The sequence below is a fragment of the Carettochelys insculpta genome, chromosome 24 (genome assembly GCF_033958435.1).
Source record: "Carettochelys insculpta isolate YL-2023 chromosome 24, ASM3395843v1, whole genome shotgun sequence".
Lineage (NCBI taxonomy): Eukaryota > Metazoa > Chordata > Testudines > Carettochelyidae > Carettochelys > Carettochelys insculpta.
Genome location: NC_134160.1, coordinates 2,862,062 through 2,887,306, shown reverse-complemented (window position 1 = coordinate 2,887,306; position 25,245 = coordinate 2,862,062). Strand labels below are relative to the sequence as shown.

Sequence of the window (25,245 nt, the reverse complement as noted above, 5' to 3'; positions counted from 1 at the left end):
GTAGGTGGCTGTGGGCACTCTGATAATCAGCTGGGTGGCATCCAAACCTCTCCCGGTCAGCCACGCAAGTGATCAGCTTAGAGGGACCACTGGCCCCAGTCCTGAATGACTGTCACCAATCCATGCCTTGATTTTCTGCCCTTCCCACGACAAATGTCTGTTGCTCCCATATCTAGGGTTACCAAGGGGGAAAATCTTGTTTATGTTTCACTAATATTTGCCTTCTGTTTTGCATTTGCAGTTTCTTCAAAGATACAACGTGACGCCTGCCAAAATTCCAGAGACGATAGCCTTAGAAATGTAGACCATTTTTTCCCAACCCAATTCAAAGAAAACAAATGTCAGGCCAAGGGTTGATATGAAATAGTTTAAAAATGAGAAAAAGCTGCCTTAGAGCTAGGTTTACATTAAAATACAGTTCTGCACCGAAGACTCGACTGAATCTCTCGCTCAGAAAGAAGAGCGGGAAGAGAAAAAGGGAAATAAGAAAGGATAAAGTGACCTGCCAGATGGGAGTCGTGTTCTTAGGCAGGCAAGATCGGATAAGATAGGCCCTGGAGCAAGGGAATTTGCACAAAAATGAGCAAGGTTTTATGGTAAGCACGCAGCTTTGGACATGGTCCTGTCTAGGGGACATCTAGCAATGAGCAACTGGCAACCAGTGTTTCCCCTATTTTTAACATCCATGTGTGGGATAAAGTTTATTATGTGCAGATGTGAACCACCAATAGAAACACACGCTGCAGGCTGCATGCATGGCTTGGCTCTGCTAATCAGCTGGGCAGCACCTGAATCTCTCCCAAGTGCTCAGCTTGCAGGGAACACTGCTGGCAACCATTAACCAACAGCTCTTTGCAACAGCCCAGGGAAGGAGCAAAGCGTCATGGCTGCTCTTTTACAAAGGGGAACTGAAGCCCGGTGCGATTAAGTGATTTGCTGAAAGTTACCCAGGGAATCTGCGGCAGAACCAGGAACAGGTTCCTTGTCTAGCCACTTCACCACCGCCCCAGCCTTCCTCATTGTCACTCAGGCTCCTGTCACAGTCACTTCCCAGAACAGTCCTTTCCTGGCTCGTTGTCATCCAGGGCTGGAGGTTTGACATGAGTGGAACTAAGCACCTCCCTCTGTTCAATAAGGCCCAGCTTTGATGGCCTCCAGGACCCTGTGTTTAGCCAGGTACAAAACTGACCATCAACAGAGCAGCGGGAAGGGCACTGTATGCAAAACCAGCCAGGTCCCAGTCCCAGGGGGAACTGATGCTGATACCCCTCAGCCCCTGCTCAGTTCAGTGGATGTTCAAGTGCATGGATCGCCCTTGCAGTGCTACAGCCGCCCACTTTAGGTGGGCCAGGCAGCGGGCACCTGTGAAGAAAAGCACTGTCAAGGAGGTGGATGGGGAAGGGCCCACATACACACCCCATCCTCATGGGAACAGTCGCACTGCCAGCCAAGGAAGCCCTTGCTTGGCTAATCAGGCAAATGGCTCAGTGTGGGTCAAGCCCTGAGCTGACAGTACATTTCAGCTGTCTCACTCCTTTCCCCCAGTCTGAGCCCACTCACTTGCATGGATTGTGTCCTCATTCACAGGCCAAGTGGCTAGTCCCACACCAAGACAAACTACAGGCTGAACCTTTCTAGTCCAATCTGGGACTGGACCGCTGCTGGGCAAGAGAATTTGCTGGACCACAGGAGGCCAACGTTGTCTAGCACATTCCCAGCACTGCCATGGCTTCCTGGGCTCCGAGAAGCCCTTTAGGGATAAATGACAGCTAATGAATAGCACACAACCCTGACAGCCAGGGCTGGTGGCTGTAAGCAAACTCTATGGGACCACAGGAAACTTGGCCACCCCATGATAAGTGGTCATCTGGCTAAGTAAAATCATGCCTGATTGCGGAAGTTGATGGATGAGAGATGTTCAACCTGTAGATACTTTACCAGCTCTGTGATAATATGTGGGGCCCGAGTTAGGAGACTGCCAGCAATCCTAGTGCTCCGAGCATACCAGCCACGGCACTAAGAACTCCCAGAGCCAAGGTACTCACCTAGGGTACGTAGGGTCTGGGAACAGCCACCCTACCAGGTATATTAAAGAGTACCCCATAGATCTCGTATAAAAGAAAGAGCTACTGCTAAAATCGCTATAAAAAGGTGCAGAATGAATTAAATCGAGTTAGCAGGTCTGCTCACATGTACTAAAACAACATGGGCAAGTTCGCCCGCTAAGGTCAATTCACCTTGATCGCAGTTGTCTGTGTAAATGCAGATGAACCTCACTGCAGTGGCTTTGGATTTACGGCACCACACTCGATGCTTCTCTCCTGTACCAGGTGTGACAGGCTGGATCACAGAGGTCCCCTCAAGATGGTGTCCTAATATGCTGATCAGACCACTGAGCAGAGTTTCCTCTAACTTTTTCCATCCATGTGCAGAATAAATTTTGTTGTGCACACCATGGCATGTGCTTATGTGCACCATAGTTAGAAACGTGTGGGCTGCTAATCAGCTGGGCAGCTGCCCAAGCATTCTGCTCACAGGGAACACTGCCTCTGAGCCCACCTACCTGCCCTCTGTGGCATTCCGCCACCCTGTCCTGCTGGCCCAGGAGCTCTGGGCTCCCCCAGCAATGGCACGGAGTTGGGGTAACAACTTCCCGGAGGAGTAAGAGGCACAGCTCAGCTCTGAGTGGGGCTCAGTTACAGGGGATTGACAGCACCCAGGAGCACAGTCCCAGTGGGACCAAAACCTCCATTAAATCCATCTTACTCTGCCAACAGGTTCTACCCAGAGAAAGCTCACAGAGATCACTCTCTATGAGTGCAAGAGACAGCCACAGCTCCCGACTGCCCCCGGGTAACAAGTGTTCACGCTGGATTTGACCAAAAGCAGAAGTGAGTTGATGAAGTATGAAGAGTGGGATGTAAGTGGCTGCAAGTGGGATGACCGGAACACGAGGTGAGAGTCTGGAGGGGATCTCTGTGATCCAGGCCATCACACCAGGTTACTACTCAATGCTGCTCCTTCTGAATGACTCCTTTGTTAGAGAGATCAGCATCAGACTCCTAGCTGCTACAGAGCTGTAGATACCACCAGCTCCATTTGCACTCTATCCCCATTTCCCTACAGACCAATGGCTCCCAGCTTCCAGGAGGATCTTGGATTCACAGCTCCCAGAAGAGGGTAACTGTAGATAGCAATGGTTGGGAACCCTGGAATCGCTGCAATGCCAGGGCTTTAAAACACGACGGAACCTTTGTGATGGACTATTGCAGAGCTGCAGACCCTTCAGAGGCCTTGTCCAAGGAAAGCAATGCGTGGAAAGCCAGTGCAGTCAGTAACAGGCTCACTTATTACAATCACAATGTGTCACTTTCTGGGGTGGTCACATGTTCAATAAGTCTTTTCTCCCCACGATGTACATTCACTAATCCTTCCTCCCCTACGCGACATTTACTAATCACATGTGCAATAAGCCGCTCTGTTCGTTGGGTAGGCAGAACCTCTCGTCTTCCTACGGTGTGTGTAACGGGCTCTCATGTCATGGACAACTGGCAGTGGATTTACTCATTCAGAGAGCTTATAGTCCCCTGTTTGTGCAGAGTGTGTGCTTCATCCCCCAATAACCGGCTTTCATGAGTCAGATATTAACTCCCAGGCACCAACACTGGCCCCAAGGCTACCCTGCTAATCTCCGAGGGCTGGTCTTCTTACCGAAGGGCAGCACATTCAGGTCAACGTTTTCACCAACGGCCACTGACCCCAAATGCCGATGACTGGATACTCAACTACAGACCCACTGGGCCTGATTTCCCAGAGCTGCCAAGCACCAGCCCTCCTTGGAGAAGCCAGGGGAGCCGTGGGTTCTTACTTCTCTCTGAAAATCAGTCTCCATGAAGGTGCTCCAAGTTGGGACCAGTGTTCCCCCTAATTTTTTCAATCCATTTGGCAGAATACATTTGGTTAGGTGCACTAAGGCACATGTGGATGTGCAATGCCTGCAGAACCACACGCTGCCTCCTGTGGGTGCTCTGCTAACCAGCTGGGTGGCACCTGAATCTCTCCTGGGCAACTGCCCAAGAGCGCAGCTTACAGGGAGCATTGGCTGGGACCCATGTGCTCCTCAGCCACCTTTGACAATGCTGACTTCTACATCTGCGAGAGCAGCAAGGCCAGGAGGAGGTGCTTGCAAAAGGACACACACACTCTGCAGTACGGAGGCCTGCAATGGCCTCTTTCCCTGGGTCCCCTGCCCCCCATTAGGATTGCACACCATTTATGGGAAAGTGTGGTAGAAGGGGAAGGTGCCTTCAAATTCAGTACGGAATCTGCTTGCACTAAAGGTGGAACTAGGAGCTTTATGTGCTCCGCGATGCACCTGGGAGGTGGCACTATAGAACCACATGCAGGCGGGCCAAGGGGCTGGAGACCTGCTGCCATCTTGAGGTGGGGGGCGGGATGTGAATGGCAAAGGAGAACCATGAGGGTGGCAGAAGGTGATTTTACCCAGCTGTGCACATAGCGCCATCCAGCGGCTGTACCGGTACTGCAGCACAGACTGGCTACCCATGGGATGCATCATGTTTGGAGACCCTTGGTAGACAAAGCTCCAGAGCCCAGATGCAGGAAAGCAGAAACAGGCATGGTTTTAAAGTGGTAAATGCACCAGGGCTAATTAGCAACGGCTGAGGGTTTCCAATCTCTGACCCCAATAAGTGAAGAGTCTCCGTGGGCCCTGAACCCTATTCTGCCTTCCAGCCCTCAGACCCAGCCAGTGGGAAGGACCATGACTGACTGGCCACTGGGCCTTAACTACAGTCTTTACTCAGTCCAAACTTTCCTTGGCGGGACTGGGTGCCTCACCAGGGTGAGGATCAGGACAAACCCCCACAGCTGGTTTCTTAAACCCCCATGCTCTGTGGCTTCCAGGGGATATATCCAGAGCACCAAACCCTCAGTCTCTATTCACCCTGCAATCACAGCTGCTTCCAGCCATTTCAGACAGGCTCCAGTGTCCTGAGCAGTGCCCAGCTAAGAAGCTAGTGCCAGCTGTTCTTGTGTTGCCCACCTCACTGGGGTAACTTGGAGCAGTTGGTGGCCAAGTTTGCAGGGTACAGCCCCTGTGGTACAGAGACCAAGGGCAGCCCCACAGAACCCATTCCCAGCCCCATGAAAGCACCCAGCTCGATTTAAACCGTGCTGCTCAGAAGAGAGAAGCAAGACAAGGGGACAAAGGGAAACATACCCGGACACCGGTGCAAGATCGGACCGCGGTCTAGCCTCCAGGCAATGGGATGGCGCTGAAGGGAGAAAGCGCAAGCAGTCAGTGATGGCAGCACAGCCTGCCCGACGTGCCCCAAACTCAGAGAGGAGACACAGTCAGCCCCTTTGTGCAGCTGGAGCCGCTTGCTGGTTCCTGCCCTCCCTTTGCCGGGTAAGAATGACTGACAGCCCCGCCTTTGCTGGGGGATTTCACAGCTTGTAAGCATGTGACTTTTGTGGGGTTTCTCAATTAACCCTTTTTTCTGAAACACACCTCGGGGCCTGTCTGTTGCACGTGTCTTGACAGATTTTGCCTTCCAGTGAGGTCCAGGATCCCGGCTCCGGCCCCACCTGAGGCCTCCAGCCTCTGGTCGCTCACCACCTGCAGGGCACTCTGGCCTCCCTGTGCCAGTTTGCTGCAGCTGCTTCTGGCCACACCTCATTGCTCATTCAGCACTCGCTTTCCTAGTGTGGGGCATCCGTCTGCTCTGCGTTCAGCCGCTAGAACTGTCTCTCACCAAGGGGGAGTTTTGATGGACATCTGGCCGAGGGTTCGTAAGGACTCAGCCCTAAGAAATCTTGTCATTTACCTAGCACGTCATCACAGCTTGTCTGGTCACCGCTTGCTCTTCCCCTCCGTGGGCTCTGGCTGGCAGGCCGGCACAGCCCCTGTCCTAGGAGGCAGAGGTGAGATCCAGTGTAGCACAGGTTGAAGCTCTCTAGTCCGGCACCCTCATGACCTGACTGGTGCTGAACCAGAGAATTTGCTGGACGATGGGAGGTTAGTGGTGTCTAGCACAGAGGTGGGCAAAGAGGGAGGGCCCCCTTGGGGCATGTCTGAAATTTCATAAAGAGGGAGCAACACGATCAGCTGCTGGGTCTCAGGCTCACCCATCTCGTTAAAAATATTGAAATGTGCAACTGTGTCTGTGTATTCACGTGGATAGGCTGATTCATAAAAATTTTTCATTTTACAGACTTGTTTTCTAATACAGGCCAATTTTATTTTTAATATACAAACATAACCAAAATTTTCCATTGCTCTGGATGACATTAGACAGGTGGGGGGGGGGGCTACTAATTGCAGGGACAAAAAGCAGGGCCCGACACAAAAATTTTGCTCACCTCTGGTCTAGCAGCATTACCAGCACTTCCACTGGCAACAGGGCTCATAGAAGACATTTGGAGTAAATTATAGCAAAGGAACAGCACAGAACACTGACAGCCAGGACTGGGGGTTGGAAAAAAAACCTTTATGGGACCACAGGAAACTTGGTCACGCCTGTGATAAGTGTCATCCAACGACCTAACATTATGGCGGATTATGGATGTCACCGGATGAGAGGGTGCCGGACTAGAGAGGTTCAACCTGTAGTTACCACCATAAAGCCAGGCCCATGCCTGCTTTCAGGTTGTGTTGCACAGCATGGAAAACTCCTGTTATACAACCACCTTTCAGAGGAGCAACAGAGATGATGCCTTCAAATTTTAAAAATTACCAAAATATAGGACATTTCTTGAAATGAAAAATGTTTAATCTCTCTCCCTCAATCTTAGCGCAGCTCAGAAGAGATTTGCCCAGGTTTGAAATTAAGCATCTTTGCACTCATTAGCAAGATGAAAGGGACATCTCTTTCAATACATTTATGTCTGGAACTTGGCTAATTTACAGATGTTTAGCCCCTCAAAGACCTGGGGTTCACCATAGAACCTCTGTCATAAAGCAAACTCAGGGGCTTGCTGCTGTTGGATACAATTCTTTCCTTGGCTATATTATAGGTTCCAAAAACAAACAGTTTCAGAAAGTCATCTTGCCAGGTATGCAGCTGGCCTCCTCTCTCAGCATTGAGCACAGACGGTAGGTTACCCTGATCAGAAATCCACAGGGTGGGAGAAATGAAGGTCCTTTAGCCTGTTAGCAAACCAGGCCAAGTGTCCCACAAAACTAGAACAAGGGTTAAGGTGATCTGCCCAGAGAGCCAGGGACAGAGCTGGTACGATAACCCACCACTACTTCTTCCCAGCCCTTGGGGCTGGGCCACCACGCTCTGTAGCACTAGTATCCAAAATGCCTCACCTCTCCATTGCCCCCAGATTTGAGGCACAAGGTTAGCTGTGGTTCATGCCAATCCGGTGTTCTTCCACGTGCTCATTGCCGAGAGCTATTAGTGCCAATAACAGAGGATCACAATGTCGAGGTGAGAGAGAGAGAGAGAGAGAGTTATTCACATTAAAGGTAGGAACCTGCAGCATTTTCAGTTTCTGGGGCACTAATTTGCATGTGTCCCCCCCGTCCCTCTCTTTCTTTGTGCCCCCATATTCAGGCTTTTGCCGGTGGAAAGGTTTCCCAGCCAATCAAGCTGCAAATGAACAATGGCAGGACTGCATTACCTTGCCAAAAGGTAGGGCTCACTCTAGCAGACATACAATCATTGCAAGAGAATAAGCTCCCAGGATCCACCTTGCAGTTTAGAAAACAAATCCCAGGCTAAACCAATGCATTTATGTATCAGCAAGAGCTTATGAGCCAGGTCAGGTCCCCCGCCATTGTCTATTCATTTCCACTCTCTTATGGGGCAGTCCCTTGGCAGTAACAGAGCTCTAAAGAGTGCTAACAGAGGGAAAGCTGCCAGACCTGTTGTCTTGGTACTATTTGCAGTTAGACACAGAGACTCAACTGTTTTGACAGGAAAGAATCTGGGGTTGTTCCCATTCACAGGTGAGTTCCTGTGTCACGGGGTGTGGGGGCGGGTCACCCGGCCCAGCCCCCACCCACAGGCAGATGTGACTTTTGAGCTGCGTCTACATGTGCATGCTACTTCGAAGTAGCGGCACCAACTTCGACGTTAGGCGGCGAGACGTCGAAGTCGCTAACCTCATGAGGAGATAGGAATAGCGCCCTACTTCGACGTTCAACGTCGAAGTAGGGACCGTGTAGACGATCCGCGTCCCGCAACGTCGAAATTGCTGGGTCCTCCATGGCGGCCATCAGCTGGGGGGTTGAGAGATGCTCTCTCTCCAGCCCCTGCGGGGCTCTATGGTCACCGTGGGCAGCAGCCCTTAGCCCAGGGCTTCTGGCTGCTTCTGCGGCAGCTGGGGATCTGTGCTGCAGGCACAGGGTCTGCAACCAGTTGTCAGCTCTGTGTATCTTGTGTTGTTTAGTGCAACTGTGTCTGGGAGGGGCCCTTTAAGGGAGCGGCTGGCTGTTGAGTCCGCCCTGTGACCCTGTCTGCAGCTGTGCCTGGCATCCCTATTTCGATGTGTGCTACTTTGACATGTAGACGTTCCCTCGCTGCGCCTATTTCGATGTTGGGCTGAGCAACGTCGAAGTTGAACATCGACGTTGCCGGCCCTGGAGGACGTGTAGACGTTATTCATCGAAATAGACTATTTCGATGTTGGCTGCACGTGTAGACGTAGCCTTGTTGAGCAGGGAGAACAAAAGCTCATTAAGGTGACAGGGACACAGCCTAGAACAGACTTGTCAGCACAGGAACCAGAAGCCGTCAGCACCATCCATCCTGGGGAGAGAGGCCCAGAGCGGGTCCCCAAGTTGGGGTCCTGGCCCCCTTCCCCACTCTCCAACCAGACGAGACTGCCCCACCCAACAGCCCAGTTCCAATTCAGACCAGCCAGGCCCCTCCTCCCGCCTTTGTCCTGTTTTCTCTCCAGGAAAAAAGTGTCACCTGGTTGCCTAGGTTACAAAGAGCATGGAAGGTCATTGTGTATGTGTGAGAATTCATCATCCTGAATTTTTCATCACCAGCTATGCACTGATGCTGTGCCTAGGGACACTGAGGCACCCACATGGAGTTACTACCGGACAGCAGGAAACACCTGCAACCTAAGAAGGGGAATAAAATAAAATCCCCATAAATGCTACTTCATCACACCCTGCTAACGAGTGTTAAGGAGAGATCCTAAATTCAAAGACATTTCCAGCCTTCCAGCCAATTTCTCATGGAATCTTACACAAGGTTTCTGAGTTAAGCTCAAAGGAGCCCATAAAACTAGTCCACTAATAAAAACAGCATTCCCTATCAAAACTCACTGGCTTGCTGCTGTCCTAGAGCCCAGGACAAGAGGATGCTGGTACCAGAGGGCAACGAAAATGCTTTCTGTAGAAAGCAGAAAAATTGCATCCCAAAAAACCATTCCTGTACCACGAACAGGGCATTTGATCTGCTATCTGCAGGAGACCTTTGCCCTCAACCAGGATGTATGGAGTGGGAATTTTGGTTGATGTCTGGCAGGATTTCCCAAAAATAAAGAGGAAATCATGCTTAACCAGTGTTCTTCAGAAGCTGAGCACGTGGGCGGCCACCCAGAAGAGATTCAGATGTCACCCAGCTGATTAGCAGAGCCCCCACAGTGGGCAGTGTGTTTCTACCGGTGGTGCACATCAAGTTTATTCCACCCATGAATGGTAAAAATTAAAGAGAACACTGTGCTTAACCCATGCAAAACACACAATTCAATGCGTGACTGATATTACTGTTACGGCCAGCTGAGCAGGAAGATGTACCAAGATCCAATTAGTGAACTCAATAATTTTCAGTTTAGTATAACAATTAATACCACCTAGCTCTAATTTTCATCCATAGAGCTCAAAGCCATTTACAGTGAAGGTTGTTACTCCTGTTTGACTGACAGGCAAAGGGAGGTAATAAACCTACAGGGCATTTTGCTTACGCATAACCCATCTGGAGCCAGTAGTGCGCCAAGTATCTTTGCAAAGAAATTTCCCCTAATGGTGCAGATGATTATCGTTTCCCTGTAACATTAGCCAACATACAGTCAGGGCTGGCACCAGCCTGTGCAGTCAGACAGTGGATTCAGGTTAGCACCGTGCAGTTAGGACGTTTCTAAATATTTGGGCTTGTTTCTCCTTTTTCCACCAGCCTAGCTCCATTGGCTTGGAGTGGAGTGACTCCTGATTTGAGCTGGGGTGTGCCGCTTCTACAGGAGCCTTTGCTAGCAATGAAAGTGAGGAACACAGGTTAGCAGCACGTGCCATCATTCCTCCCTGCCCGACTGTACTTAGCAGGAGCACAGCTGCTAGCACATCCGCTCACAGAAAAGCCCTCCCGTAGAAGCCGTCACCTTCCCAGACTTTCTAGCCAAACCCAAAGGATGCACATTTGTCAGGCCAGGATGTCATCTGCACTCATTTCCTGCGCTGGTGGCTCATCCCTGATGCATACCCGGCTCATCCCTTCGGTTCCAGCAAGGAGCTGCACCCTGCACAGCCCACAGCCAATGCCCCAGCTGACAAGCTTCTTCAAGAGCAGCCCAGTGGTGGGAGGAGCTCGAGTGAGAGCAGCGATTGCCAATGGAAAGCACTCAGAGTAGGATGGATCCTCTGCCAACAAGCTCCTTGGGAAATGCTGACAGGGCAGAATCGGGCCCAATGAAAAGCGTCAGGGACGGCTGCAGCAGAGGCAGCCATGCTGTGGAGTGACACAGGTTGGCCCTGAGGTTGGCCTCAGCCTGACAGCTGATATCCAGGCCACACGGGTCAGTGCAAAGCCCTGCAGGATCCCTGGGTATGACTGTACCTGTGATAGACAGGACACAAGCCCCGCCAGGTGGGGAAGCAAGGCAGGAGGAAATTCAAAGAGCTGCTTGGGGTCACACAAGGAGTCCCTGGCAAAGCCAGGAGGAGATACGGGTCTCCGATGTCCCAGCTAGTGTCTGACGTGGTTCCCCTTCCTCTTTAGCACGAGGCTTCCCCTCCTCCTCCTCACGTCTGGCACTCCAACTCCAGCCTGGTCTACACTCGGCAGGTAAGTTTATCCTCGACAGGCAATTCTAGCAACAGCAATTGACTTATCTGCAATCCACTTACCTGGCTGTCCACACAGAGGGAGGTTGACAGGAGCATTTCTCCCAGCCACCTCCCTGTACTCCTCAAGATATTGAGGAGCACAGGGGTCAACTGCTGATCCCAGACAATTGGATTTTGCGTGTCTCTACCAGTGGGTGAAATCCAACCCCAGAAGATTGACCCTAGCTGGGTCGATCTTCCCCATAGAATGGACAAGCACTCAGCCTGTTGTGCAAGTTACCTCCTCCTGGGGGGAAGTTAAGGGCTCTAGGTGGGCTCAGGGAGCTCTGCTTCCCAGCTCTGCTGTCAGGCAAATTGCTGTGGGCACAGCTGATGTCATAGACTAGTCAAACATCCCCCGGCCTCCAAACACACACATCTCGTGCATTTATCAGAAGCAAACAGCTTAAACACCCATGGAAATACTCATCTCTAGCTACTCAAAGCTGCAATCAGCTCTCTCGTTTTATCTTTCCTGAAAGGGTTCAGACTCCCTCAGCCCTCAGTTTTCTCATGACTATCTGGATTACAGCCCTGGAATGCGAAATCTGAACAAAACCCACATCATCTCGTTGGTGCTTTTCTTCCCCCTTGGGGGATCACAGCTCATGGTAACCTCCCCTCCACAAGAGGTGCAATACATGTTCCTGGCTGAGCACAACAGCGCTCTGCGTGTGTGCCCTGAGAGGTCAACATAACATGAGCTGCTGGAGGCAGCTTCCGTCAGACAAGTCTGCACAGCGGCAAAAGGGAAAAGGATTTGGATGCTTCAAATCACGTCGGGGAAAAACAAATCTGGAGCTGCGTTAGCCGAGTGTCGCTTACAGGGAGGAGCAGGCTGCAGCTTTTAAAAGGAGCTCCATTCTGGCTGGACCAGAGCTCCTCAGGAGCTGCATGGTTTGCTGGGGGTGACCATGCCCAGGGCCTGCTCTTCATTGACAAGCGAGACCTCTTTTAATCTCGTTGGCCTGTCCTTATGAGTGGTCCCCACATGCTGGCAGTCCACTGGAGGAGGAATCAGTGAGGTGCTGGTTAATGGAGCTGGTTTGTGGCACATCAGCCAGGCTTGGGACAAAAGGGTGTCATGACAGGCACTCAGAAATGTCAGCCCTCAAACCAGTCCTGGGTGCCCAGCTAGGGCACGGGGGCATAGCAAAGAGAAAACCTCTCCAGCTGGGGCTTGCTGCAGCTCACCCCCAATACATGTAGCACCAAACTAACAGCATAGGAAGATTTGTACCACTCTGTAAGAGCCCCATTTGGTGGCTCTGTCAAAGTAACGACAGTGCAGTAACACTGCGGCATGGGAAAGACACTGCAATGGCTCAGAGCAAGCCAGGGAGGTCAAATTTGTGCTGGAAGGGAACAAGGGGTTCCACAGCGGTTTTGGGGGCCAGTTCTGTTCAAGGCCTTCATCAGCGATTTCGATAATAGCATGGAGAGCACAGTCGTCGAGTCGGCAGCTGATACTGAGCTGGGAGGGGTTGCAGGAAGACAGGGCTGGAATTCAAAATGATCTGGGCAGACTGGAGAAATAGTCTGAGGAAAATAGGATGAAGCTGAATAAGGACAAATGCAAAGTACCACAGTTGTGGGGAACAGTTTCACACGTACGAAACGGGATGGGACTCCTGAGGAAGGAGCACTGCAGAAAGGGCTCTAGGAGTCAGAGTGGACCACAAACTAAAGTATGAGTCCACAGTAGCTGGAAAAAAAAAAACAAAACAGCAAATGTGTTCCTGGAATGCATTAACGTAGTGTTGTGAGCAAGAGACAGGAAGCCATTCTTCTGCTCTACTCTGCACTGATTTGGCCTCAGGTGGAGTACTGTGTCCAGTTCTGAGCTCCACTTTTTAGGAAAGATGTGGAGAAATTGGACAGGGTCAAAGAAGAGCTACTAGAATGATTAAAGGTCTAGAGAACATGAGCTACGTGGGAAGATGGAAAGAACTGGGCTTGCTCAGTTTGGAAAAGAGAAGGCTGAGAGAGGACATGATAGCAGCTTTCAAGTACCTAAAAGGGTGTTACACGGAGGAGGGAGAAAAATTATTCCCCTTGGCCTCTGAGGATAGGACAAGAAGTAATGGGCTTAAAATTACAGCAAGGGAGGTTTAAGGCTGGACATTAGGAAAAATTTCCTAAGTGTCAGTGTGGTTAAGCACCGGGATAAATGGCCTAGAGTGGTTGTAGAATCTCCATCATTGGAGATGATTAAGAGGAGGTTGGATAAATATCCGACAGGGATGGTGGTTGGGCTTGTCATGAGGGCAGAGGACTGGACTTGATGACCTCTTAGGGTCCCTTCCAGTTCTAGGATTCTATGAAATTCACCCCCTGGTGCAGCTCCACTGCAACCACCATTTGCTCCAGTGAGGAGCACAGACTGGAGTGCCTTCCCCTAGCAAGATCCCCGACACACACTTGCTAGGTCACCCTCATTTCACTTAGGCATTAAAGCCTGTCCTGTTTTGATTGAAATTCCAGCGTCACCCTGCTGGGGCTAAGCCTAACGCAAGCAGCAGAGAAGTGGCCTCAGACTCTCGTAGAAAACTCACCTCTCTATCCAGGGACAGATATGTGCTGTTAGATATGAAAGGGAAATGAGGTTTCTATGCCAAGGCCAGTAATTTGGTTATCCCTTCCTGCTCAGGGCTTCTGCTGCTCAGCCTCTGCTCCCAGCCCTCACGCTAAATTAGCAAGAGAGAGGTGATTTTGCAGGGAAAGATGCCCCAGGCAGAAGCAGCCTGCCTCACCCGGGGGAGTGTGGCCTGGCTCAGGGCAGGCTTTCTCCCAGGACTAATGCCGCCCAGAATTTCCAGCATACCAGACTTCAGTTCCAACAAATTGCAGCTCCACACAATTCCTGGCTGGCTGCGCTGAGCCCAGCGCATCAAGTAACCCAGCAAAAGTAACCCAACGCAGGCCCCTGCGTGGGTTTCTCCCCGTGCTTCTATTCACCCTTTCGAAGAGCCAGGCTGAAAACCAGCTTTGGGCCCAAACAGGGGTCACTTTGTTGTACGTCTACATTGCTCTAGAACACGTGGCTTGGGCTTGTGGGGCTCTGCACTTCAGATATCTGAAGTCTGGGCTTGGCGACCCCCAAAGGGGGTGCTCTCAAACTTGGGCTCCTGTCGAGCATCTCCACAGCTAGTTTTAACCCCTCAGACGAGCCCCACAACCCCTACTTAGTAGGCCCAGGCTCTAAGGCTCAGTGGAATAATGCGGCATAGACATACCGGGGTGGTCCTTATGAAAGGCTGGAAACAGCACCTTCCACAGACCCGGAGAGCCGGGATGTTACTCCCATGACAGCCAGGGGTGGGACAGGGATAGATTTGGAAGCATCTGGTTTTATGCAGCTGTTTTGCCTTCAGTTCCATTTACCACCATCTCCCTGGGGGTGTCAGATAATAGACCTTGTACTGTACACACTGCCGGCTGTGGGCGCTCTGCTAATCAGCTGGGTGGCACCTGAACCTCCGCTGGGCTCAGCTTACAGGGAATACTGTCCTCAATGTGTTCTCCTATCCGCGGTGAGGAACAGCAAGCGCTTCGATTATTTCAAAAGTCTTAAAGATCAGAGAGACCAAAACTCTGAACAACTTCCTCTAGAGAAGCGTCTGGCATCAGCCAGGGAGAGGCCATTATTAACAATCCCTGGATAATGAAGTCCTAGGGAAGCAAATCCAGGGAACAAAAGGCTGCTGGGACACTAATTGGAGGTAGGGAAATCTACAGCTCTTCATGAGAGGCAGTCAAGCCCCTGGAGTTGGTCAACACAAAGAACTGGTTTTGTAAAATATTTCAGTTGTTTTTCCTTCTGCCCATTTCCAAAAATCAGCTTTGAATTTCTTTGTAATTTCAGAACAGCTTTTATCAAATCATCACGTACAACCTTTTCTGTTTGCCCTTTCGCTCCATTTTCACTCCCGTTTTTCATTTCCCAGTTTAGACAGTCCAACTGCTGAAGCCCAGAGACCCCCACACAGCTAGGTTGCAGCCCAGAAAGTTTGTAAAACACAAAAACAAAAAGCAATTTTTTCCCCTGAAAACTTCTGATTTCTCCAAATGCAATTTGTGTGAGGAACATGGGGTGGTTCCTGGGAGTGGGTGGGGAGAGAGGTGAGCTGTACTCGGGGTGGTGAATCTGGAACAGTCTGAGTGATGACAACCTGCCAGCTGTCTGACAGGTGAAGGGTACAGACTGGGAAGCCAGAGGATTTGTGCGCCCAGAGAGATTAGGAACTCTGCAAGTGTCTCCTCTTAGCAAGGCCAAGAAGCTGCTGCCATCTCGACTGGCTGAATTGCTGTTGGCTGGGCACAACAAGCTGAAGACCAACAGATGCATTTCATTACAAACCGGCTTCCAACTGGAAAACCAGTCTGCTCCTGTTTTGCAGAGGCAGTGCTCCTCTCCGGGTGCAAGGTGGGAGACGTGTTCCCTCCTGTGAGCGCTCCCCAGCTGACTTTGGGACCATTCCCCCCTCTGGCAGTGAGGGCTAGCGGCTAGGAACTAGGTCCTGCCCCGGCAGGCTGCCTGACCTGGCCGGGTCATTTCATCTCCTTGCATTTAGTTATGCTGGTAAGCTCGCTGCAGCAGAGTGGCCTGGAGCTCAGCTGGGGGGGCTCTCGTGACTGTAATACGAGGCTCAGCCGTGCAAGGACCACACTACCCCAGCGCTCTCACCCCCCTCCCATGGCATCTGAGTCTCCCAAATTCCTCTTTGCCTTGCAGCTGCGGAGTGGAGGCACAGCGAGGGAAGGGGACGTAGCATCACAGGGTTGGAAGCGACCCCAACCCCCTGCTGAAAGCAGGGCCAACCCCAACAAAATCATCCTAGCCAGGGCTTAAAGAGCTCTAGGGAAGGTGCCTCCACCTGCTGCCTAGGTCGCCCATGGCAGAGCTTCACCATTTTCATGGTGAAATGACTTGTCCAAGGTCACACAAACTGAGGCTTGGATTGCTATCTCCCGACTCCCAACCTGATGCTGCAACCTGAAGATCTACAGCAGTGGTTCTCAACCTGGAGCGGACCCCTGGGGGTCCACATGGGTGCTGCAGTGCGTCCATGAAAAAAAGAGACCATAGACCATAAAATTGGCTTTGATGTGGGTCCACGAATGGTTTTGGGGGGTGGTTGGGGGTCCGCACTAGTGCAAAAGCTGGGAACCACTGCCCTACAGGAAGCCTTGTCCTCAGTCCCAGCAGGGGTGGAAGGGTAGAAATGGTTCCCTCCGTTGGAAGGGTGCCCGGGTGGGAGAAGAGCAGGTAACGATTTCACGTACTCGATTCACGAAGGACGACGCCCAGTGCATAAGCCCTTGGGATCAGGGCTAGTGAAACGAAAGGCCGAGATCTTTTGTAGAGCAGAAGCATCTGAAACTGGGTAGGCCAAGGACTGGGAAAAGGACACAGGGCTGGACAAGCAGGGGAAGGGGCTGCTAGGTCAGAACCAGAGGGCGGCTGAGTCACATTGCACCTTGCCCACGACTGCAGAGTCTGCTTGGGCCTTTGCCACACTGGAGCTGACAGATCTGCTGGGCCCTGGGCAAGGGGTAGCGCTGGGGGCAGTCAGCTCTCAGTGCCATCTAGAGTGTGCTGTGCACATGGGGCTCTGGTGATGACTTGAAGGGCCAAAGCAGTGGAAGCAACCAGAAGCCACAGGCACTTTTGAAGCACCAGGCCCTGGGGGAAACTGCTCCCTTGCTCCAGCTCCCCATCAAGCAGGCCTGTTTCCACATCAGTCAGCACTCAACTCCATAGGGCCTGAGGCAATGTCCAGGCTGGGGGAGGTGGGAGGGGATAGCTTTGCAGTGCCTGCAATGGGCTATGGGGTTTAATGAGGCCAGGGGCTCTGCTCCTTCAAGCCCCACTGACTTTGGAGAGGTCTGAGGGTGTCTACTGCCTCGCACTCAGACCTTAGCCCAGGATTAGGGCCAGAGAGGGTTGAGCGCTTTCCCCTTTGCTGGCTGGAAAACAGACTCCTCCCAGAGCAGGGAGTTCAGCCACTGCAAGGTGCCGACTTCCACTTACGACAGCCTCAGAGCTGTTTGGAATCTCTGCCCAGGGAGCAAAGGGCTCCTCCAGCATCTGTCACCAAGTACACAATTATGCAACCTACAGGAATCCTGGCCAGAGAGCCCAATGGCAGAACGTTATAAACCTCCTGGACCAGCCCAGGAAACTCAACAAACAACTCTCTCTCTCAAAAGCCAATGGCAACTGGCACAGCTGCAAAACCAAAGCACCTTTAAGACTTACAAAAAATCAGGCACATGTTAGGAAGCAACAACTCAGTGGGCTGTTGGGCTTTTTTGCAGTGGGGAAAGCAGCAGAAACATGCAAATATCTGGATCCTACTTGCGCTTTTTTTTTTTTTTTTTTTTAAACTAGGAGGAACCCCATCAGTACTCCTGATTTACACCAGTGTGAGTGAGAGCAGAATCATCCCAGCTGAGAGGAACACGCTTTTCTGCGTAGTAGGAAACAGCTAATATTCTGAGCCACTAACAGAAGCTTGCCTCATTTGGTTGAAAGCACAGTGCTATGGCTGCAGAGGCCTGCTTTGTTGCTGTTGACTGAAACTTGTGAGGCTTAATATGTGGCAGTGAGGGATGAGGGGAAAAATTCAATCAATTCATCCTATTTTTCAAGCAGGATACACAGAGCCATCTCTATGCAGATGCACAATATGCGGCTGCATAGGGCATCCAAAAATTTGGGTCAGAGGAGAGAGGAGGTTTAAGGTTGTCAGTCATCAGCAGAGGTGCCATCTTCGACCTCCTGGAAATAAGCAGCCTGCCGCTTCCCAAGCCATCCCCTCTGCAAGGCGCCTGGCTCGACTGAGGGGAGATGTGCAGCAAGGTGGACCCTCAGAGGCAGAGCTCCATCAGGCCTGGCACCACACAATCCCCTTCATAACCACCCCAGCACTGAACCTGCTGCAGCCTAGGTGCTTACCACACTGCTTCCAGACAGCTGACCAGGTCACCGACGAGACAGTTTGCTCTCGATTCCCTCAATCCAGACCCACAGCCCGGCTGCGACTGCAACGCGGGGCTCCTCCCATGCACAGCTCCAGCGATGCCCCTCAGTCCCAACCCAGCGCAGGCCCCCGGTTAGGCCCAACACTAGGCTTCAGCCCTGAGTGGTCTTGGTCTCGGGTGCACAGCTTCTCTCTCTCACACACACCGAGGTGGAAACTCAGTGGTGCATTTCAGCCTCAGGAAAATTTCCCGGTTGGCATTCAAACACCCCAGAGCCCGGGCGTCTGCTGGGAGGTAGGAGACAACGGTAACATCACCCTGGCATTCACGGGGCAACTTGGACTTCCAAGTCCGTGGGGAACTCACCAAGCACTGCGGACGGAGCGGGACATGGTCATGTTGGGGGGGGGATCCAGTCTGGGTGACACCAGGCTTAGACCTGCAAGCTGGTAGCTAAGCTGCCTCCCCCTCTAGCCTCCAGACCTCTAGGCACATAGCCCTGGGCTCTGTGAATGCCCCTTTCCAATCTCTTGCCTCCCCAGCTGCCCCAAAGGAGCCACGAGAGGCACCCGGCAAGCTCTTGCCTGCAGCACAGCTCCAAGTAGGCGTCACTCATTCCCACAATTTATGAGCCTGGTTATTTTAGTCGATTTGTCGAGCGGCCCCTGTCAAGCCCTTAAGCTGAAGGGTCTGGACCCAGGGAGATTCTGGAAGGACTTATTATCCCCCTGCTCTCGCCGCACTTGGCTTTGGTACCATCTCTTTAATAAGAGCTGCTTCTGCTGGACTGACATGCAACTGGCCCCTCCCCAGCCGGAGCCTTTCCATGCCCAAGGCAGCATTTCCAGGCCTTTGCCCGCAGGAGACACCACCCACCCAACCCTGCTCCCTGTCCATCTAGCCCCAGCCAGGATCTTTGCTCTGCAGGTGTGTCACGGAGTCGGGGGGGGGGGGCGGGTCCCGGGCCCTGTCCCCCATCTGCAGGCAGACATGAGTCATTCAGCAGGGAGAGCAGAAGGTTTGTTAGGTGACAGATACAGCGTAGAACAGACTGGGCAGCACAGAAACATAAGCAGTCAGTACAATCCATCTTGGGCAGAGGGCGTCCTCGAGCCGGGCCCTGTTCCTCCTTCCTCCCTCCCTCTCCCACCAGCCCAGACTGCCCCGCTTAAGAGCCCCGTTCCAGTTCACACCAGCCCGGCCCCTCCTCCCGCCTTGTCCTGTTTCCCAGGGAAGAAAGGGGTCACCTGGTTGCCTGGGTTACAAAGAGCCTGGAGGGCCGGCGTGTAGTACCATCAGACAAACTCCCCTCCCCAACAACGCATTGATGCTGTGCCTGGGGAAACTGAGGCACCCAGCTCAGGAGGAAACGCATGCAGCCAAACGAGCGGAATAAACCCCTCACCCCCCCAACCCCCACTGTCCCACAGGAGAGAGGCCAGGCCCTGCTTATTTCTCTCCCGCTCTCTGGAGAAGACTTTGGCACACAGCAGAGTCATGGGACTACGTGGGGAAACCCTTGTCATGCTGTGGTGCACTGTTCCGTCTAGCGGCACACAGCCCACTTGCAGAGAGAACGAGGAGTCCGCTTGAGGGCTTCGGCACCAGCCAGCCGGCTGCTCGCGCACGTGCTCAGCTCCACGCATCCTAGGTGCAGGTGCAGGTTCAGGTTCCCCTACCGGCAGAGGAGGGGATTCTCGCCATGTGCCACCAGCTGTGGAAGGGCCCAGCCAGCACACCAAGGCAATGGGGAGGGGTCCGGCCTGCGAGCTGCTGGCTCAGCTGCCTGGTTGGCATCACAACGAGAGGAAGCTCGGAGCTGCCCTCCACCCTGTCACAGCACTGCAGGGTCCCTGGGGCTTGTGAGCCTGTGACTCAGGCCAACCCCTCCCACCCTTGTCTACCTTTCTCTTTCCAACCCCGCAGGAGGGGGCTTGGTCATCCAATGCCAGAGAGATGGGGGTTAGGTGTGGAACTTCTCACATCTCGGGTCCAGGATCAAACCCCACCTGAATCTGGTGGGAGAACGGCTGCTGTCTGGCACGAGCTCAGCCCCCGGCTTGTGCTCTAGCCAACAGAATGAAAACAAAGGACTGGCAGCAACTCCCTGCTGGGTCAGAGCAGGATCCATCTAGCACAGTCTCCAGCAGTGCCGGGCATCAGGAAGGGCCCAAGATCCCTGCTACTAGGGAAGAATCTACCCCCAAGTGAAGTGGCCTCCTGGCCCCAGTTCAATAGCCGTCAGCTTGTGCCCTGAAACCCGAGGATTTAGCTCCCTTCTACTAGCTATTTACTCATGGCACGGCTATAATGAGTGTGAACCTTGTTGATCCCCCAGTGTCCCAGTCTCGGCTCTGAGTCCTGCTGTTCCCTGGGCGGCCAGGAGTTCCACAGCCCCATTGAACCTTTGCGAAGCCTTCCCCAGAGCTGTCGGCCTTGCACAACAGCGTCTCTGCCAACAGCTCCTGCATCCCAGCTGCACCTCACCGTGACAAGCGAGTTTGGAACTTCTTTTTCTCCCTGAAGTAGGGATAGGGCATGGATATTTTCAAATCCTCCTCCAAGTCCTCTCTGAGCTCACTCCTCACCTGCCCCGGTCCTTCCCTTGGCCCCGTTTGCACCAACTTCCCCTTTAGCAACCAGGGTGAAAAACGGACTCCATCCCACTTCTGTTTCTTGGCTTCTGTCTGAAGCCTGTGAGGAAAATGAACTGCTCCACCGGGGACTGAGCCCATGGCTTCCTGGCAGCAGCCTGTCTGAAAAGGAGCCGAATATTGAGCAATGGTGCTATCCCATCCCCCTTCGAGGAGTTGGGCCAGAGCTGCGGTGAAAATAAGATGTCCTGCCAGTGAGCTCTGGGAGCCTGGGGAGGTGGCTTATAAGGATATAAAATGGGACGCTTTCTCCTCTCCCACTCCCAAGCTCTGCTCGCGGGAGAGGGCCTTTGATTTGCACTTTCCTCTGCTACAGAGGCACCAACCGTGTCACATTTATGCACAGGGGAGAGCGAAGGTCTCTCCCCCTCTAGGCAGGAATGCAAGGAATCTTGGCCCCCAGCGGGACATCCGCATCCCCTTCCTCATGCTTGAGTCGTTCCCCGTGGCGTTCCTTCCTCCCATCTGTTGAGAGCGTCTCCTTAAGGCAGCTCCCTGTCTCATGGCTTCCCAGAGTGAGCCCTCATCCCAGTGGAAGAGTTCTTGCTGCATGCCGCAGGATCTCGGAATATGATGGCTTCTGGCCAGCCAGCTCCAGGGACAGGCTCCTGGTACACAGGTGTCTTCTGGTTTCATGGCTGCTCCTGCAGTGGAGCTGCTCCCTAACGCCTGGTGTTTGTTCCTGGGAAGCAGGTGCTTCAAGCAGCCAGGACAGTCTCTGCTCCAGCTCTCGGAAGAGAAGAGTTTCACCGCTCCCTTCTCTCTCCACCCCTACACCGCCCCGGTGGCAGCACTGTGCAAAGCTCTTCCTGGGGAAGCCCCCCTGGCTAGCCATATGCACGCCCTCTGGCCTTTGCGCTCCTCCCCAGTGCTGGATACGCATGCTGGGTAACAACCGAGGCAGAGGGATCTGAAACTGTAGGGCAACCCCTCTGTCCACACCCAGCACTCAGGCTGCTTCTCACAACAGTGGGGGGATATGAGGTTTGGCTAGGAGGCAAGGCTATTTCTGGAATGTTTAGCACCACCCGGAGAGCTGTCCGCTGCGTCTCTCGACCTCCCCACACAGCCACTACCTTTTATTTTTAAACCCATTGGCTCTTGCCCAGCTATGACAGGCAGGAAAAAGCCCAAGTGAGCCAATAAAAGCAGAGCAAGCAGCATCCCTATGAGGTGGGAAGGAGGTAATGCAGAACGGGTCTAAGGTGCTGGTGTTGTCCTTGGATTCAAGCCTAGCTAAGGCCTGTCTATGCAACAAACACAGCCCTGCTTTGCGAACAGGTTCTATGAGCCAACTGCGAGGAACACCACCCACCTGCGTCCCTGCACGAACAGGAGCAGCTGTGTTTGTGCAACCAGGCAATGCTGGTTACCAGCAGTGTTCCCTGTAAGCTAAGTGCTTGGGTGGCCGCCCAGGACAGATTCAGGTGCCATACAGCTGATTAACAGAGCGCCCACGGCCACCCACGGTGGGCAGCATGTTTTTCTATTGGTGAGGCATATCCACCCATGCCTTGGTGCACATAAAATTTATTCCACCCAGGGATGGAAAAAAACTTAGCAGGAACACTGGTTACTGGTGTATTGCAGGAAAAACTGAGCTGTTATCCCATAATTCTTAGGAGAGAACAGAGCACCCAGAAAACAGCCACACAGAGCAGGGACAGCAGCTCCACTCCGAAGATGCTTGCCCTAGCCCGGGAGATTGTTGCGTGTCTTTTGCCTCATTTCAGGGGTCATGGAGAAATCAGCACAACTTCTGAGTCCTCCACAGAGCAGCTCTTAGGGCAGAGGTGGGCAACAGTCAGGCCTGGGGGCCAGTTCCACCATACCAAACATTACTCCCTGGCCTTCCCAGCTGATGAGCAGAGCTTGCCTCCTTACCAGCCAGCAGCATGCGTTCAGCTGCTCTTCCCCCACCTTGTTCCGTCTGCAGCTGAGCTGCTCCTAGGATTCTCCTGCCAGCAGTGCAGAGGGACAAGGGAGAGGGTAGTGCTGAAGTCAGGGTGTTCCCCTACCCCTCTACCCTATCAGGGACCGGGGGGAAGGAGACAGACAGCAGAGCTGCTCCAGTCTGAAGCAGGGATGGTCAGTGACTCCCTCAGGAGTGCAGAGCCAGGGAATGGGGAGACAACAGAGAGGACCGTTTTCACTTAAGGGAGTAGAGGGCAGCTTCTCAAAGAAGCTTACCCAGCAGCAGCCAGTACACATGCTGTGTCACTGTCACACAACCCAGTCTGTGCCACACAAACAGTCACCAACACACACACACACACACACACACACTGCAGCACTCACTCAGCATCACAAAGTGTCTCTTACACACAAAGCATTTCTCTTTCGCACTCTCACACTGTCTCGCCCTTCTGCTCAAGGCCTCAGCCTTCCAGCGGGGGTGTCCCAGAGCCAGCCCACACCCAGTACCAAAATTCACCGGAGGGCCCCTCTGGGAAGTTATTGCACATCCCTATCCCGGGGAGAGGTGAGAGTGCAGCTTTTTGGGCCGGAGTTCTCTTAGGATAAGAAGCCCTTTGGGGCCGGAGGGTGCTCCTGACAGAGTCCCACGCCAAGCACCAGACAGGACAAACCATCCTAGCTGTACAGTCGGCACGTCCATCTCTCTCACCTGGAGACAAGCGCAGCGCCTACACCGCGGGCTGGTTTGTGCTCAGCCCGGCTCAGCTGCATCTCTGCCGCTGCTGTGCAGGCTCCCACAGCCGCATGGTTGTTTTGTACCCCTCCTAGCTCTACCAGTGCAAGGGAATCATGCCCCTGGCTTGCTGTATAGACGTAGCCACATCACCTGCTAAAGGGGCCAGTGCGCAGGACGGGGACTCAGGCTCTATTCACAGACCTGCTGGGTGACGTTGGGCAAGTCATTCTCCTGCCCCAAGTGCCTCAGTTTCCCTATTCATAAAGCAGGGATGTGGACTCCGACCTTTGCAAAGGGGGATGCAGAGCAACGCCACCAGCTAGGTCTGAGTGGGCCTGTGCACCACCTCAGCTTCACAGGGGAGCGGGGCTGGCCTCAAGCCCCAGCACTCACTGTCAGCTCTCCGAGCACTTGCAAAGGAAGTCAGCCTGAGCTTGTCGCTAGCAGCACCTCTCTGCTTGACTGGCACTAATGCATGGAAGACTCGGGGGGCTCAGCCTCGGGATAGGACCATCTGCCACTTCCTTCTTCTGCACCTGCCCCCAACCGTTCACAGCAGGGGCTGGGTCCAGCTCACGGTGAGCCAAGAGGCCATTGCCAGCCTCACATCCAGTGGCAGAGCCTGATGCCCCCTGCAGAGGTCAGAATGCAGGGGGAGGGTGTAATTCCAGGGCGGTGCTGGTCTCTAGAGCTCAGGCAACGCTTGTCTGCCTGTCCCCTGCAGGGCAGGCCAGGAGGATTCTCCTCGGTGCAGTGCCAAGCAGAAAAATTGCTTTACAGTTGCCATCTCCTGCTGTGCCTGGGAACAAACCTGCCTGCACCGTCTCCCCCGCACACTGCCCTTCCCACTCCCGACTCAACCCATGCGTTGCCCCATCCGCACAGACACCAGCCAGCTGCAGGCGCATGGGCGCCTGAGGGGAACGGGGCCCCCTGCGCCCCGAGCTCAATCACAGAGTAGACTGCAGGGGACAGGATTGGATCCAGGGAGAGCTGAGAGAGAGGCACACCTGCCGGTACGCCTTCCACCAGGTCATTCTGGGAAAACAAATTGTATCATCTCTAAGCCCCAAAACCGCAGAAGGGAACAGGCAGGCCGCCTGCTCACAACAGCGGGCTGTCTGAAGGCTCCTGGCACCTCCCGACTCCCCTGTAAATTAAATTTAACAAGACCAAACAGCGCCCTCAGCCCTGCACTCACTGCACGGCAGACAGAAGGGCAGCCAGGGCTTCACGTGATACCTTGGGCTGGTAACAGCCTCTTGAGCCAGGGCATCCCTGTGAGATACAGCCCACGTCTGGAAGGGCCACGCTGTCGGGTCAGTGCTGCGTCTGGAACATACTAAAAGACGGTGTTCGGTTCAGGAGCTGGCTGTGCTTGTCCAGTGGCAGACGGCCGACCGGAGAAGATTTGCAATATGGTTATTTACAGCCCGTTGGTTTACCATAAGATTACTGGGCCAGAGTCAATGGGACTGTGCTGATCTGTGCCAGCTGGCCCACAGGGTGTCTGTGTATATGGGTCAGATCCTTTGATCTATCTGCCATTGCTAGTCCTTGTTATATTCATAGCATAGACCCAGAGCAGTTAGATCAAAAGCAGCAAATACTCCTGCTGGACGGATGCAGTATAACAATACCTCTAGTCTTAAATGCCAGAACAATTACATCTGGTGACCGAAACCAGAGAGGCACAAAGCAGGCTGCTCCCCAGGGCCGTCCACTCCAAATCTCGACATTTCACCAACCGCATGCAAAAAGTACCTCCAAAATCATCCCGGTTGGTAACACTGCCCCTTATGCAGACACCATGGCAGAATGCTCCACCTGGCCCCAGCACAGGAACCCAAAGTTAGGCATAAGGG

General features: G+C 53.1%; 1 protein-coding gene across 2 annotated transcripts in view; it reads right to left on the bottom strand.

Moving 5' to 3' along the window:
- Window positions 1–25,245, bottom strand: part of COL8A2 (collagen type VIII alpha 2 chain) — a 125,695-nt gene that overhangs the window by 74,991 nt on the left and 25,459 nt on the right. The window contains exons 2-4 of one of the 2 annotated variants that reach the window (XM_074976194.1): window positions 7,337–7,421; window positions 5,850–5,933; window positions 5,243–5,297 (exon numbers count right to left, since the gene is read on the bottom strand). The exons of the other annotated variant lie outside the window; for it this stretch is intronic. The gene's annotated coding sequence lies outside the window, so the exon portion shown is untranslated. The remainder of the gene's footprint in view (window positions 1–5,242; window positions 5,298–5,849; window positions 5,934–7,336; window positions 7,422–25,245) is intronic. 2 annotated transcript variants of the gene reach the window in all.